The sequence below is a fragment of the Chiloscyllium plagiosum genome, chromosome 7 (assembly GCF_004010195.1).
Source record: "Chiloscyllium plagiosum isolate BGI_BamShark_2017 chromosome 7, ASM401019v2, whole genome shotgun sequence".
Lineage (NCBI taxonomy): Eukaryota > Metazoa > Chordata > Chondrichthyes > Orectolobiformes > Hemiscylliidae > Chiloscyllium > Chiloscyllium plagiosum.
In genome coordinates, this window is record NC_057716.1 from 112,511,666 (window position 1) to 112,528,595 (window position 16,930).

Genomic DNA, 16,930 nt, shown 5'->3' on the forward strand with positions numbered 1-16,930 from the left:
CCACTTTACATTTCATTGCCAAATGTTAGCCCATTCACCCAATCTATCCAGATTCACTATTCAATCTCTTACATCTTCATTCCGAAGTAATTTCCCACCGACGTTAGTGTCGTCTGAAAAATTGATTATAGTATTTTCTATCCTGTCAACCGAGTAATAATGTTGATGAGAAATAGTTAAGGCATGAATACTGAAATCTGTGACACCCCACAAGGTACATTTGTCAAAGCAAAATGACACATTTATTCCATCTGACTGCATTTTGTTGGTTCACCAATTCTCCATGCAAGCTAATAAATTACTCCGAAACCCATGCTTTCTGATCTTACTGCTTATTCTTTGGAGAAGCGATATATTGAATCCCTTCTGGAAGATCAGATATAGTCCATCTCCAGGATTCCGGCTATCCACCCTTTTTGTGACACCTTTAAATAACTCAAGCAAACCATTCAAATACGATTTAGCTTTCGTAAAGCCATGTGGACTCTGATGGAGTGTTGTTTAACTTTGCAAATGTTCTGAATAATGGATTCTAACAATTTGCCTTAAATTGCTATAGTTTATCGTTAAACTTTACTCTCTAATGTATACCATTATAAAAAGTTCTTCCATTTCGAAAACCTTTACGTTTTCTTTGAATTCCTGTTTAACAGGCACAAGGCTTTAAGAGATCTGCTCCAATTGCTGTGTAAGAGGCATGTGTGGATGAATGGACTCATCATCCTGCTGGTGTACAAACTCGATGGGCTGACCTCTTTCTGGTGTTCCCATGTTGTCGTCTCCAAGGCCAGAATGACCTCCTCCCGTCGATGTGTTAGAGGGTTGGACGATTATGGAATCTTCCTGTTGCTGTGTAACAGCTCGAGTGGAGGATGGGTCTTCTCATATTCCTCCATAACAGGCTGAAGAAACTGATCAGTCTCCTCAGTCTCCTCGAATTTGTCTCCTCCTGTTCCCTTACAACAGACACGTGTCTGAATTGCCTCCTCCTTTCTCATAAAAAATGTCTCAGACGGTTTGCATCCTTATCCAATTCATTTGCAATAGGCTCAGTGGGGTTGAATGGCCTGCTGTTATCCCAGTGTAACAACCTCTGTGTGGTCTCTTCTAGTTCCTGTGTAACAGATTTGAGGAGGCTGAATGGACTGATCCTGTTGATGTGTAATGATACTTGTCCGTTATCGCCTACTCTGGGTTCAATGTTATAGGCTCAAGGGGCTGATTGGCCTCTTCCTGTAACTGCACATCAGGCTCCAGGGGCTGAATTGCCTCGTCCTGTTCTGGTGTAACAAGGCCTGAATATCCTTCTGATGGTCTTGTGTAACAGGCTGGAAAATGGCATGGATTGCTCCATTATGTGTGTAATTGGTTTCTGTTGATGACTCCTTCTGGTCACCTATGCTGAACAAAAACCATCTTTCATTCTTGTAAAGTCCAATGTGTATCAGATCAACCTGACCATCCTTTCATTATAAACTAACAGCCTCATTCCATGAATCAGTTGAGGAAACCATCTCAGAACTGCTTCAATGTAACAATATCCTTTCTTCAGTGAGGAGATTAAATCTGTACACACTACTCCAGATGTGATCTAAATAAGATCTTGTACAGCAGCAGCAACGCTTTACCAGCCTGCGGTAAGATTCCCACCCAAGTTAGAGCAGTCTCCGCTGTCTGGAGGAATACACAGCATTGTTGAAAGATCTTTGTCCTTCTCCACTCCACCAGCATAACAGGAGGTCTGAAGAAAATCTCACAATAAAGCTTGAGAAAAGCATAAGTGATGGGGCGAGGTGATTTCTACCATTAATCTCCTCAGAACCAACTTCAGTGAGATTCCACTGAATCATGTAAGGCGGAATTCAGAAAGAGCAATGCGAAGCAAACATTGATGGGAGTTATATATCAAAGTGAAAGCTGGATTACAAACGTTGGCAGGAATTGGGATATGCACGTTTGTGGGTACTACAGTAATAATGTAATGTTTAAATAATATCTAAGCTGTGTTAACACAACTGAATGCTAATGCTGGGAAAAATGGATTTCATGAGCATACGTGAGATGGCTTGCATTAACATTATTTCGAGCACCGAGGTCGACATCAGGTTATTTAGGAATTGGTGTTGGATATAAGAAGAGCTAATTTAAAACTTTGCTGTAAATGACCTTTTGGAAACAATGACCTCAACTTTTTTTCTTTGAGATTAGATTCCCTACAGTATGGAAACAGGCCCTTTGGGCCAAAATGTCCCATCAACCCTCCAAAGACTTACCCACCCAGACTGATTTCCCTCTGATTAATGCACCTACCGCTATGGGCAGTTTAATGTGGTCAATTCACTTGACCTGCACATCTTTGTGCTGTGGGAGGAAACCGGAACACCCAGAGGAAACCCACACACACGCGGTGAGAATGTGTAAACTCCACACAGACAGTCAACCAAGGCTGGAATCAAATAGGGGTCCCTGTTGTTGTGAGGCAGCAGTGCGAGACAATGAACCACGGTGCTGCCTCTATTAGTTTTCTGATGTTTGAGTACACAACAGTTGTTGTTTAATTTGATGTAATCGTTATAAATCTGCATCATGCAAGCCATGAAGGTGTACGGAGAAAGCGGAGACTGCAGACGCTGGAGATCAGAGTCGAAGAATGTGGTGCTAGAAAAGCACAGCCGGTCAGCCAGCATATTAGTAGCATGAGAATCGATGTTTCAGGCATCAGCCCTTCATCAGGAATGAGGCTTGTGTGCCAAGGGGGCTGAGAGATAAATGTGAAGGAGATGTGGCGGTTTGAAAGTAATAGGTGATGAAGGGAGACAGAACGCCTCATCGACTGCATCCATTAAGCCCAATATGGCCTTCTCTACAGTGGCGGGACAGGACATCAACTTGTGGATCGTTTCATAGACCATCTCTGGTACAGCCACACTGGCCAACTTCACCGCCCTGTAGCTGAACAATTTAACTCCCCTCTCACTCCACAAAGAACATGCAGGTTCTGGGCCTCTTCCATTGCCAAAACCTAACCACCTGAGTAATGGAGGAATAAGCCTCATCGTCTGCCATGGTACTCTCCAACTACAGGGGATTAATGTGGATTTCACCAGTTTCCCCATTTCCCTGCCTCCCACGTTATCCCAGTCCAACTTTCCAACTCGGTACCGCCCTCGTGAATGTTCCCATATGTCCATCTTCCTTCCCACCTCTCCACTCCACCCTCCTCTCCGACCTACCCCTTTCACATTCCCCCCTCTCCCATCTACCTATTAGATCAAAGGAAGCAGCTTAGAAAAATGCCAAGTATTGTAGTAAGCCAATGGATTCAGAGAAACGTAGGACGCAGCAAAGGAGGAGAAAAAAAAGGAGAAAAAAATCATAAAGAAAAAAAGCATGCAAACAAAAAATCAACAGAAAGTCTGCGAAAAAAAGCTTCTATCAATGTATGAAACAAAAATAAAACAAGGTCAAACTTGGAACAGTGAGTGTGCGGACAGGGTAATTTATTGTAAGGAACAGAGACATTACATGGACATTACATTGTGTCTGTCTTCAAGGAAGAATATCCAGAAATTCTCCCAGAAATACCAAGTGACCATAGGACTTGTGTAAGTAAACAGTAAGATCATTCTTGTCGGTGTTGAGGTAATATTTGAAAAGACAGCTGGATTGAGTATTGATAAATCTGACAGACCAGATTTACTTCATACAAACATTTCAGTAGAAGCAGCAATCGTCTTGTTGATTGCATTATGGATTTCCAAGTTATTTTCCGACACATTCCCGAAAGGCAGGTAGCCAATAGGGATAAGGGACGGTTATAAATATTATCCGCCAGTTTAAGTAAGAATGAAGATGGAGAGTTGTGGAATACTACAGACTACGTAACTTGTCATCTGCAGTCCGGTGTCTGTTGAACTCGATTACAAAGAACATGCTACTAGATATATAGAAGGTAATAGCAAACCTGGGGAGTACGATAATGCATCGATGAAAGGAAAACTAGAAGTCGCAAACATTTTTTGGAATGGTTTGAAGATGATTCTTGTAGACATCAGCAATGAGGAACCAATGGATAACGTATAGTTGAATATTCAGGTGGATTTTCTTTGAGAACCCACACACTAATATCATAAGAAAAGTTGAAGCAAAAGGCATTGGGGAGAACATATGCAAATGGGAAAGTAAAAACCAGGTTTACATTCACGTGCATGTAATTGGAATCGTCTGATTGGGAAACTCAGCCTGTGATCTCGAAATTCAAATAATGAGAGGTGATCGTAGTGAATATTAGAATATTAGAAACGTAGAGGGGACTGAATAACAGAGGGACATGGAGAAGTGAAAGCAGGCGCAATTAGGGAGAATCTCATGATATTCTTCACGGTCAACAAGTAGAACAGAATAATCAGTGAACAGTTAGTGTCTATCAGAAACCAAGGGAGAAATCTGTGTATGAAGCTCGAGAACGTTGAAAGATTGTGACATGAGGCTTCACAACTGTTTTACTAGGCAGAAGGATAATGCAGGGACAGAATTCGAGGAGATGGATGGTGAAGCTCTTGAGCAGGTTGATGTAAAATGCTAGCAGGAATTTGAGGCTTTGGCTGGTAGAAAATTGGACTGATTGCCAGGTCGAAATGTGTTGTATCCCAGGCTGCTGTTAGAAGGGAGGAAAGATCCTGACTGAAAATTTTAATTAGAATATGACCATAGGCGAGGTGCCAGAGGACTGGAGAACAGTTAATGTGATTACACTTCACAGTAAGTGTGGGAGAGATAGACCAGGGAACTATAGATAAGCGAGTATTAGATCACTATTAGGAAAACTCTTGGAGAAAATAGGGAAGGAGAAAATTGAACTCCAATCAGAGTGGCTTGGTTTGATCAGGGATAATCATCATGACTTTATCAGAGGGACATCAAAACTAACGAATTTGAATTAGTTTGAGGAGGTCGCTTATTTAGTTTTGCAGCAAGGACATTGACAATCTATACATGAGAAAGTGAAAAATAAAGTAAAATCTCATGGCATCAATGATAACTTAATAAGTTACAATGAAAATTGTATTGTGGCAGGAGACAGAGGTTGGTGGGAGAAGGCTGTATGTGTGACTGGAGACCAGTGACCCCTGGTGTACCAAAGACAACAGTGCTGCGTCGCTTATTCTTTGTGGTATTCATAAATTGTGCAGATGTGAATGGAGGGGTTGGGTGGAGGCTGTGGGGGTTTTGATAAGTATGTTTGTGTTTGCATTGAGGAGTAAGGTCTTATGTTACAGAAAGATACAGATGGATTGATCAGGTGAGCAGATCAATTGCAGTTGGAATGTACCCTAATAAGTATGAGATGATGCACTTTGGAAGAAGGAAGCAGACAGGGGAGGACTCAATGCATGACAGCACACTAGGAAGATAAGAAATTGCTGCTCCATTCATCCCTGAATGTGACTGGACTGGGTAATAGGTTAGTTAAGAAGTGGACCTTGGGTGTAGCATTTATTAATCGGGGCATGGATTATAAGAGCTGTACAGGGCTTTGGTTAGGCCAATATGGAGTACTGTGTGTAATTCTGGGAGCTACTTTACAGGAAGGGACGTGATTGTACTGGAAGATGTACAGAGGAGATTCACCAGGATGTTCCCTGGGATAGAGCATATCAGCTATGAAGAGAGGCTGGATAAGCTCGGGTTGTTTCCTTTGGAGCAGAGGAGACTGAGGGGGACGTGATTCAGAAGGATAAGATTATGAGGAGCATGGAGAGGGGAGATGGACATCAGCTGTTCCTTTTAGCCAGAGAGTAAAGAACAAGGGAGCACACTTTTAAAGTGAATGTTTTGAGGTTTAGAGAGGATTTAACAATAGTTGTTTTTCACCCAGAGGATGTTGGCGTCAGGGATGTATTTCCTGAGAGGGGAATTATCACGGGTAACCTCACAACTGTTAAAAATTATTTGGACGATCAATTGGAAGTGTCATGACATTCCAGGCTGTGGGCCTGGTGCAGGAAAGTGGGACTAAGATAGATCGAGTTGTATTTCTGTTGGCACAGATTCTATGCTCCTGTGAGTGTATGGTGTGGAAGGTCAATCATTGAGCAGCTTAAGGCAGGAATTGATGAGTTTCTGAAGAGTATATTAACAAGGGTTATAATAGTGGATTGTAATAGCTTGTCAAATTATGTCAATGTGATAAATATGAGAAAACACGTGCAGCTTCCTTACAGTTTGAGACCAGAGAATAGAGAATGGGGAACAGGGAAATGACAGAACTATGAAGTCACTACTTCAGTTCTGTCTTCACAGAACTTTCTAACAATACTAGGAAAATCAAGTCTGGTGTGGAAAAATGGTATAGTACATGGAACATAGAACATAGTAAGTAAATAGTTTACGGGAAATTATTGGGAAAGGAAGTAATGGTCATAGACAACACTAAAATAGATTTATGAAATGGGAATTATATTTGTGAAACAGACTGAGAGACAAATGAAAGAGAAGCAATGGATGTAAAACATTTGGATTTTTAGAACATTTTGGTAAAGTTCCAAGCCCAGTTTGCAAAATAAAATCTGAGTGGATTGGGGCGAATATATGGACATGTTTCTAGAATGGAACAGCTGGCAGGAAACAATGAATTTAAATACACAGATTCGTCAAGCAACAGCCTGACATTGTCTGTGAGGTATGATTCTGTGAGCATGAATATGTCCCAGACACCCCAACACGATCCCCGGATATCTCCTGTCTCACCAACAGGACAGACACAGCAGAGGTGGCGACACAATGGGATATTGGTGGAAGGAACCTTTTCTGGTAGTCCTCAACAGTGTCTCAGCTGATTACCATGTACCAGCCTCTCTCAACTGATGAACCAGTACTCTTTCATGCTGAACAACACTTGGAGAAAGCACTGAGGGTGGCAATGATGCAAGATGTACTCTGGGTGAAGGAATTCAATGTCCACCAGCAAGATTGGCTGAGCCGAAGCATTACTGATTGAGCTGGCCGAGTCCTAAAGGATATAACAGCTAGACTGGGTCTGCGGCAGATGGTGAAGGAATCAACAAGAGAGAAAAAGATCATAACTGACCTCATCCTTACTAATCTGCCAGAAGTATCTGTCCATGACAGTGTCGGTAAAAATGACCACCGCATAGTCATTGTAGAGACAAAGTCACACCTGCACATTAAGAATAACCTCTACCATTTTGGGTGGTACTATCACGGCTCTAAATAGGACAGACTTCGAACAGATCTAGCAGCTCAAGTACGGATGTCCATAAGGTGTATTGGGTCATCAATAGCAACAGAATTGTAATCCCGCACAACTTCATGGCCCGGCATATCCTCCTCGCAACAGTTGCCATCAAGCCAGAGGATCATCCTTGGGTCAATGGAGTGTGAAGGATGGCAGGAGCAGCACTGGGCATACCTGAAAATGAGGTGTAAGCCTGGCGAAACCACCAAACAGGACTACTTGTGCACCAAACAGCATAAGCAGTAAGTGATAGATCTTAGTGATCCCACAAGATGTGCAATCCTTCCACATCTAGTCGAGAAACTGTGGGGAAAATTAAACAATTCACTGGAGGAAGAGATTCTTCAAATATCCCCATCCTTACTGATGGAAAAGCCCAGCACTTCAGTGCATAAGATAAGGCTGATGCATTCGCAACAATCTTCAGTCAGAAATGCTGAGTGGATGATCTATTTCAGCCCCCTCTCGTGGTCCACGGCAATTCACTTATCAGCCATCACCAATTCGATTCAGTCCACGTGATATCCAGAAACGGTTGGAGAGACTGGATACTCCAAACGGGACACATGCTGACATCAGTCTGGCAATAGTATTGAAAACATGTGCTCCAGAACTTGTCACTGCCCGAGCCAAGCTGTTCCAATACCGTTACAACAACGACAATTCCCCGATTACACATGGAAAATTCCCAAGTATTTCCGATACATAAAAAGCAGAACACATGCAATCCAGCCAATTACCAACACATCAGTCCACTCTCGATCATCCGTAAAGTGATGGAAGGTGTCAGTGCTTTCAAGAAGCACCTGCTCAGAAACAACCTGCTCAGTGACGCCCAGGCTGGACTGCCCCAGGGTCACTCAGCTACTGATCTCATTACCTTGGTTCAAACATGGACAAAAGAGTTGAATTGCAGAGGTAGTGTAAGAGTGACAGCCCTTTAAAACAGAGCTGCCTTCGACCAAGTATGGCATCAAGGGGTGTTAGCAAAACGGGAATCAATGTGTATCCAGGGCAAACTCCCCGCTGATTAGAATCATACCTGACACGTAGAAAGATGGCCATGGTTGATAAAGATCAGTTAACTCAGCTCCAGGACAAGTCTGTAGGTGTCCCTCGGGCAGTGGCCTAGGCCCAAATATCTTCAGGGCTGCTCTATTAATGACTTTCCCTGTATTAAAAGGTCAGAAGTGGGGATGTTCGCCAATGATTGCACAATGTTCAGCAACATTTGTGGCTCCTCAGATACTGAAGAGTCCAAATGCGACAGATCTGGACAGTAGCCAGGCTGACAAGTGGCAAGTAATATTCACACAACACAAATGCTAGACCGTGAACATCACCACTAAAATACAATCTAACCACTGTCCCTTGACATTCAATGGTGGTACCACCACTATCAATCCTCCAATATCAAAATCCTGGGGGGTAATCATTGCTCAGTAACTCACTGGACTTGCCACATAAACACAAAAGCAGGTCAGAACCTAGGAACTCTGCGGCGAGTAACTCACCTCCTGACTTCCAAATGTCTGTCCATTATCTACAATGCATAAGTCAGAAGTGTGATCGAATACTCCCCATTTGCCTGGATGAGTGCAGCCCCAACAACACTCAAGAAGCGTGATACCATCCAGGGCAAAGCAGCCAGTTTGACTGTCACTTCATCCACAATGTTGCACAATCAACGCTCAGCAGCAGCAGTGTGCACTATCGACAAGCTGCACTGAAAAGCTACACCAAAGATTCTCAGACACCATCTTCCCAATTCACGACTGCAGCGGTTCAACAAGGCAGCTCAGCACCACCTTCTCAATGGCAACTAGGGACAGGGAATGAATGCTGGTGACACCCAGATCCAAAAAATATATAAATTGAGAAAAAACACTTTTTTAACAGAGGATGGTTGCTGAGGTATCGCAGGGAGCGGTGCTTGACCCCAGCTGTTCACAATACCAATTAAACATTCGGTTGAGGAAGTTAAATACAATATATCCCAGCCTGCTGACAGCGCTAAAGGATGTGGGATTGTAAATGGGTGAGGAGATTGTAAAAAGTCTTCAAGGTGACTGACACAATGGGGTGAATGGGCACATATGTGGCAGATGCAGACCAAACTGAGTAGAGATAAAGCTATGCCCTTTGGGGGGAACAATAGTTTGGCAGCCTACCAATTGAAAAGGGATTAGTTGAAACATATTGATCTACAAAGGGAATTGTGCTCCCTTTTGTTGTTTCCTTCCGTGCAGCCCTCCGAGGCCCATGCAGGGCAGTGAGTTCTGAATCCAGAAGTCAATACTGGGATTGGCATTGGCACACTGACCAGTATACATAGACCCACCACGTGGGTAGCTGTAACATTGAAAAGCATCTGGTCTCCCTGTACACCAGTCACTGAAAGTAATATTGCAGGAAAATAAAGCAGGACAGAAGATAAATGGTGTGTGGACCTTCATTTCAAGGGGATTTGAGTCAAGGGGATCTTACTGCAGCTGTACAGGGCCTTGGTGAGACTCCATCTCAAATATGGTGCAATATTGTGTGCAGTTTTGGTCTCCTCACCTAATAAAGGACAACCCTGACATTGAGGGAGAGCAGCGAAGGAAACCCAGACTGATCACTGGAATGATAGGCTTGTTGTGGGAGCAGAGTTTGGAGATTGGGCCTGTATTCCATGGGGTTTTGGAAAATACGTGAAGATCTCAGTGAAATATCTGAAGTTCTGACAGGGTGAGACAGATGGGAAGCAGAATGATAATTCCCCTGGCTGGGACTTCTAAAACAAGTCGCCCCAGTATTAGATACAGGCGGGTCACATTGCATTGAGATGAGAATAAATGTCTGCACTCAGAGACTGGGGTACCTGGGGAATTCTCTCCCACATAAAGCTGTGGAAGCAAAGGCACTGAAAACAAAATGAGGATTTCTAGCTACTAAAAGACTGAAAAGGGCAGGAGAATGCTGTGGAGACCCAGGACATTCATCACTATAATGGATGGGTTAGAAAGCTCTATGGACCGAAGAAACTACAGCAGTTCCTATTTTATATTTTTCCAGTGGTTCATCGCATTAAGGGATGTGTACATTGTGTGGGATAAGTGCATTGAGGAGATTTTCTCATGAACGAGAATGTGGGAGGGCTCAATGTGTTGTATGACTACTCCTTTCCCGATGTTTCAGTGCAGTCTGTAGGAAAGCTATGCAAATATTGTCACAAGGTCTCAGATGTTAGGAAGGAGATCTCTGCAGGGTCAACAGAGCTGTGTTTCCCGTTCCCTTTTCCGATACCGAGGCTGTGGCTGGGTGTTCGGATCGGTTTTATCCTTTAAGACCTCAGTGCAGTTTGATACAATTGAATGTCTTGCTTGGCTGCTTCAGAGGCCATTGAAGAGTTTATCACATGTCTGTGCGTCTGGAGTTACTTTTAGGCCAGACCAGGAAAGCACGGGAGATTTACTTCCTGAAAGTCCATTGAGGAAGGCAAAAGATGTTTACAATCGCCACTGACGTCAAGGTCACTATTCCTGACACCAGATTTTAGATCTTGATATTTTATTAATTGTTTTTAACTTCCACCCGCTGCCAGAGCATTAGCCTGGTCCGGATTAGTAATCCAGTGACATTTCCACAACAGCACCATCTTCACATGGGGATCTATCGGAAACCACACTGAGCAGGTTATTTCTTTGCTGCTTGACAGCTCTGTCAAAAAGAACTCCCACTGATTTGACTATCGTCATGGGACTGAGGGGGTGGTAATTGGTGAGATTGTAATTATTCGCTTCTTAGTGGACTGGACTGAGTAACTTTCCACATTGCCAGGAAGATGTCAGATTTGAAACTGGAATAAACAGTTTCCCAAGGGACACGGCTTGTTGTGCAGCACAGGTCTTCAGCCCTATTACAGGAATGGTGTCGGTGCCCATTGCCTTTGTCGTATTTACTGTGTTCAGCTGTTTCTTCATGTCAGGTGAAGCCAATCGAATTGGTTGAAGTCTGGCATCGGTGATTCTGTGGGGATCATGAGAAGGGTGTGGTGGGTCATAGACTCAACGCTTCTGGCTGACGATGGTGGAGGTATTCCACATTTGTCTTTTAAAATGATGTACAAGGCTGTTCTGTTTTTTAAGATGCCAATATTTGGCGAACCCTTCTTCCAGTGAATTGCGTAATCATCCATTACTATTTATAAACTCGATGTGGCAGGGCTACAGAGCTTTATTGATGTGAACTATTGGTGTGAGGGTCATTTGGCCCTCTTGATCAGACGTTAGTTCTGCTCTTTAGAATGTAACCAGTCAAGTGTGGTTGCTTTAATGGGTTATCATCAGGTTCAGGTACACATGGTTCTGACCCTGTCAGATTCACCCACACTGTTACAGAAACATATATCGGCTTCATGTTAATGGCAGACTGAGGGATTATCTCGGGCATTAATTGCAGATTGTGGTTGTATGTAATTCAGCTTCTTCTGCTGCTATGGTCTGCAGCACCACATGAATGTCCTATTGTTAGCTTCAAAATCTGCAATGCAATTCTGTTGCCGGCTCCGAATTCACACCGAGACCCATTCACCCATCAGCCCTGTACTCAGTGACCTACTCTGGTTTCTGATGCGGTAACACTTCCATTTTAATGTTCTCATTCTGCTGAGGGTCTCTCCATGGTGTCACAGCTCTAATTCGTCACACCCCTCAAAAACCATTAAACCAATTCATCTGAATCTTTTTTCTTTGCAGTTGTGCCATCCTCTGTGCTTTAAGTGAATGTGTTTCCCTCTGTTTCTCTCCCTGAACATATCTAAGAGCTCTGTAGTGTCAGTGATGCCAGCCTTATGTAGTTTCAGAGCCAATGCATTTGTGCAGCTGGCGTTATCATTAATTTCCCGCTCTATGGCGCTCTGTGTTGGACAGTGCTTTTGAGCAGCTTTGATACACGCCTGTGGAACTTATTCACAAACAGAAATTGCTGAAGAAACCAAGCAGGCCTGGCAGCAACTCTGGAGTCAATGCAGATTTTTTTTACGTTCAGTGACCAGTCAAAGTTTCTAGTTTCTTCATCAACTTTTGTTTTTGTGTCAGATTTCCATAATCCATAGATCTTCTTTTATTGAAAATTTGAAGTGCCTATTCGTTTCTGGAGAAAATCAGCAAGTCTGGCAGCATCTGCGAAGACAGAGAAATAGAGTTAACCTTACCAGTCAAGGGTGCCATTTCTTCACAACTATAAGTATTTGAAATGAGCTTTTCCATCCCCTGCAGAGGTGAATGTTGAGATGACGGAAATCATAGGATGTGGAGATGCAGTGCAAAAGGTAGTGTGCTTTTAATGACGGTGCAAGAGAAATAGATATAAAATAGTTGTAAATTAATGTGCGAATGGGAGAAATGGGTTCCCTCTATTGAGTGCAATAAAAACAAGACACGGTCACAGGTGGACTTGAAGGAAGAATGTATGCAAATTTTTTTAACAGTCATAATAGGGTTGGATTGTGAAGTTATGGAATTGAATATTAACACCTATAGGCTTTAACGCACCAAAGTGTAAAGTGAGGTGTTACTCGATCTTTGGTTGTCCTTCCTTCAAACATTGCAGCAGCCCAGAACGAAAAGTTAAGATGCCAGCAAAGTAGGTTATTGGAATGGGAAGCAATGAGAAGGTCAGGGTTATTCCTACAGACAGAGTGAGAATGTTCCTCAGTGCAATCTCTGGTCTTCCCAATGTAAGGGAGACACCATTGTGAGCAGCAATGACAGGAGACTGGATTTAAAGAGTACAAGAGAAATGCTCCTTCATCTGGAAGGTACATGTTGAGTTGCTCTGGAATGAGGAATGTGTCAGCCATCTTTCCAAATATCTGGCGAAATAGACTACATCATTGGGACTTCAGCAGAAACAGCTTTAGTCATGCTTTTTTGACAGTTTTTTTCTGTTTGTTTAGTCACAAGCTGTTCCTCACATCTTCACAACATGGTCTAGATAAAAGTCTGTTTGTCACATATGCTCCTGTTTGTTTCGAACTAATTTGTTTTATTTCAAACGTATTTGCAAGTCTGCTCTTTGCAATAGCTTTTTTAAATTCTACCCTGGTAATGCTATAGATTAAACACAGAACTCTGTGCCTTCCTTGTTTTTTATACTCTACACAACTATTCACAAACCCAAGGATCCACTAAGCTTTCGTAACAATAATTTCAACTTGCCTGGCCACATGTAATTTCCTGTCTTCTGCATCCCTCTCTCCTTAAGCATGGGTTATATTTGCCAGTCCTCTAGGATCCTCCCTGACTCCAGTGATTCCTGAAAAATTACTGAAATATCACCAACAGGACCTCTGAAACCACCTCCGCTATCTCCTTAGAAGAATGAGGTGTGGTCCATCATGCCTGGGTGATTTATCCGTCTTCAGAGCTTTCAGCTTCCCCAGCACCTTCTCCTTAGTGGTGGTCACTACCATTAACTCTGCCCCCTGACTTTCTTGAAGTTCTGGTAGGCTGCTGGTGTCTTCCACTTTGACGACTGATGAAAAGTATCTATTCAACTCCTCTGTTATTTCTTTCTTTCCCACAAACTATCACAGCCTCATTTTCTAGCAGTCTAATGTTTGCTCTTCCCTCTCTCCCTTCACTGTTACGTATCTATAAACCTCTTGCAATCTTCTGTTATAAAATTTACAAGCTTACCGTCCTATTTCATCTTCGCCTCCTTATTGCTTTTAGTAGTTATCCTCTGCTGGAGATTAAAGGTTTGTCTATCCTTCGGATTCTCAATAATCTTCACTACATTGTATGCTTTCTCTTTTGGTTTGATGCTGTCTCTGACTTCTTCTATCACTCACGGCTGCCTTGCCCATTCCTGTGTACGTTTCTTCCTCTTTGGGATGAATTTCTGATGTGCCTCCGAATTATCCCCAGAAACTGTTGCCATTGATGTACCATGGCCTTCCCTGCTCGGCTCCCGTTCCAACTAACTCTGGTCAGCTCCTCCCTCATGTCTTTGCAGTTACGTTATCCAATTAAATCACATCATAATAAGAAAAGTTCACACAAAAGGAAAAACAACACAGAGAAATCAGCAGATGGATGATTGAAGACAGCGGAGAAGATAGAGACTGTGTGGTCTTGAGATTATGTTAATGTAATGTTCAATAAGTGGAACAGAATATTTTTACAGAAGTGGAATCAGATAGAAAGTTGTTAAAAAAGGGGCTTGAATTTTATGAACAGTTGTTGTTTAGTGTTCAACGTTAGATTTAAGAAAATAAATTGTTAATTTTCTTTAAATAATGGAATTTAGGAATCCCTGTCACTCATATTTTGACAGATTACGAGGTGGGGCGAGGCATTCTGGGTGTTTAGTTGAATTAACAGAGGGGTTCAACTCCTCATCGTAAATGTCCATCCAGACTAACCCTGTTTCCCTGCACTTGGTCCATGCCGTTCTCCTCCTTCCCTGTCCAAATATTCATCTAAATTCCCTTTAAATGTTGATAATGTGCTCACCTCAAATACTTCCGCTGTTAGCTCGTTCTATATGCCTACCACCCTCTGTGTAAAAAACAACTTGCCCCTAAGGTTACCTTTTATTCCTTCCCCTCTAGTCCTCGATTCTCCAACCCATGGAAAAAGAATGAGTGCATTCACCCTATCCATTCCTCTTATGATCTGATACACTTCTCTAAGACCCCGCTCAGTCTCCTCTGCTTACAGAAACATGTCCTACCTTGTCCAAACTCTCCATATAGCTAAGACCATTGAGTCCTGGCAACATCTTTGCAAATTCCTTCTGCACTCTTTCCAGTTTAACAGCATCCTTCCGATAACAAAATGGCCAAAACTGAACAAACTTCTGCAAGTATGGCCTCGGCAAACACTTGTACAACCAGAACATAACTTCCCAATTTCTATATGCAAAGCCCTGACTGATGAAGGCCAGTGTGCCAAAAGCCTTCCGTCTACTGTCTACCTGTGACTCCACTTTTAGAGAACCATGCATCTTCTGTTCCACTTCACTCCTCGAGGCCCTAATATTCGTCATGATTTGATGTTCCAAAATTCAAGATATCACACATACCTATATTAAACTCCATTTGCCATTTCTCAACCCATCAATGGCTGATCAAGTTCTGACTGCAATTTCTAATAACCTTCCTCACTGTCCACGATACCACCCATTTTAGTGTCATTTGCAAACTTACTAATAGTGCCTTATACATTCTCATCCAAATCATTGATATAGATAACAAACAGCAATAAGACGAGCAATGAGCCCTGAGGTATTCTACTCGTCACAGGCCTCCAGTCCAACAAGCATCTTTCCGCTATTACACTCTGCTTGCTACCATCAAGCCGTTTGTGTATACAATTTGCCAGCTCGTCCTGGATTCCATGCGATGTAACTTCCAAAGCAGCTGACCATGTTGAATCTTATCACAGGCATCACTAAAATCTGGGTCAATTACGTCTACCACCCTGCCCTCGTCAACCTTCCTGGTCACGTTTTGAAGGAAAGTTAACAAATTTGCAAGGCATGACCTCCCATTCACAACGCCATGCTGAGTACTCCTAATCAACCCTGATGAAGGGCTTCTGTCCGAAACATCGATTCGTCTGCTCCTCGGATGCTGTCTGACCTGCTGTGCTTTCCCAGCAACACAATCTCTCGTTTTAATCAAACTCTAACTAAGTTACGAGGGCAGAAAATGATGTTGTAAGATTATTGAAGTACCTAAGTAAAGCCAGCTATCTGTAATTGTAGAGCCTTGATGACAGAATATCTGTTGCACTGTGCACAGGTTTGATCTCCTCTGTCAGGAATCGCGCCCTTACCATAGTCACAGATGATGTTACCATGAGGAGAGAGTGAAGAAACTGAGTGTTTAGTGAGTAGAGCAGTGAGAGACGAAGGGATGTTTGCGTTGAAACTTGAGGGTTATCAATGATCACTTATTTCCAAGATAGACATTAATAGGGTGATACATTCCATATTTCACGCAGGATTGATTGATATGATCAATTGTCACGTGTACCTCAGTACAGTGAAAAGATTTGTTTGTGATCGGTACAGGCAGATTATAGTAAGCAAAGGCGTACACATCAGAGGGTGAAAATAAACAGATAAAGTAATGCATCTAGATTACACTGCGCAAGACGTGCACGAAACAAGATCAACATAAGCAAGATCAGCATTAGTTGATGTTAGACAGTCCATTCATCATTCTAATTAGGCATTCCAAATAATTCATATGCCTCAATAAGCTCTCCCCACATTAATGTAAAGACGGTTTGTCCGTGTATTGAACATTATGTTGTTCACACTCCTCGACAGCAGCCAGAACACCTTCCTTCTGACACAGTCAGCCATGTTGGGTTTATTTTAATGCAGGCTGAATGAGTGTGACCAGCTCTCACAGATTAAAATTTCTAAGTTTTGTTTTTCAGTAATATCAGAGGCTATTGGGGTCTCAACAGAGTTGGAAGGTCCAGTGAATGTCTTGTGGCTGCTGCTTCCTCTGATTTTTTTTGGATTTTTAAAAAGATTTTCTCCTGGAGAATGTATGTTTGAATTTGCGTCTGAAATTGCCTTTTTGCCAAGTGGTTGTTTTAACGGGATCTTACTATATCAGTACAGTTAGTTAGTGAAATGTACTTTATCTATTATTCTGTTTAGTTT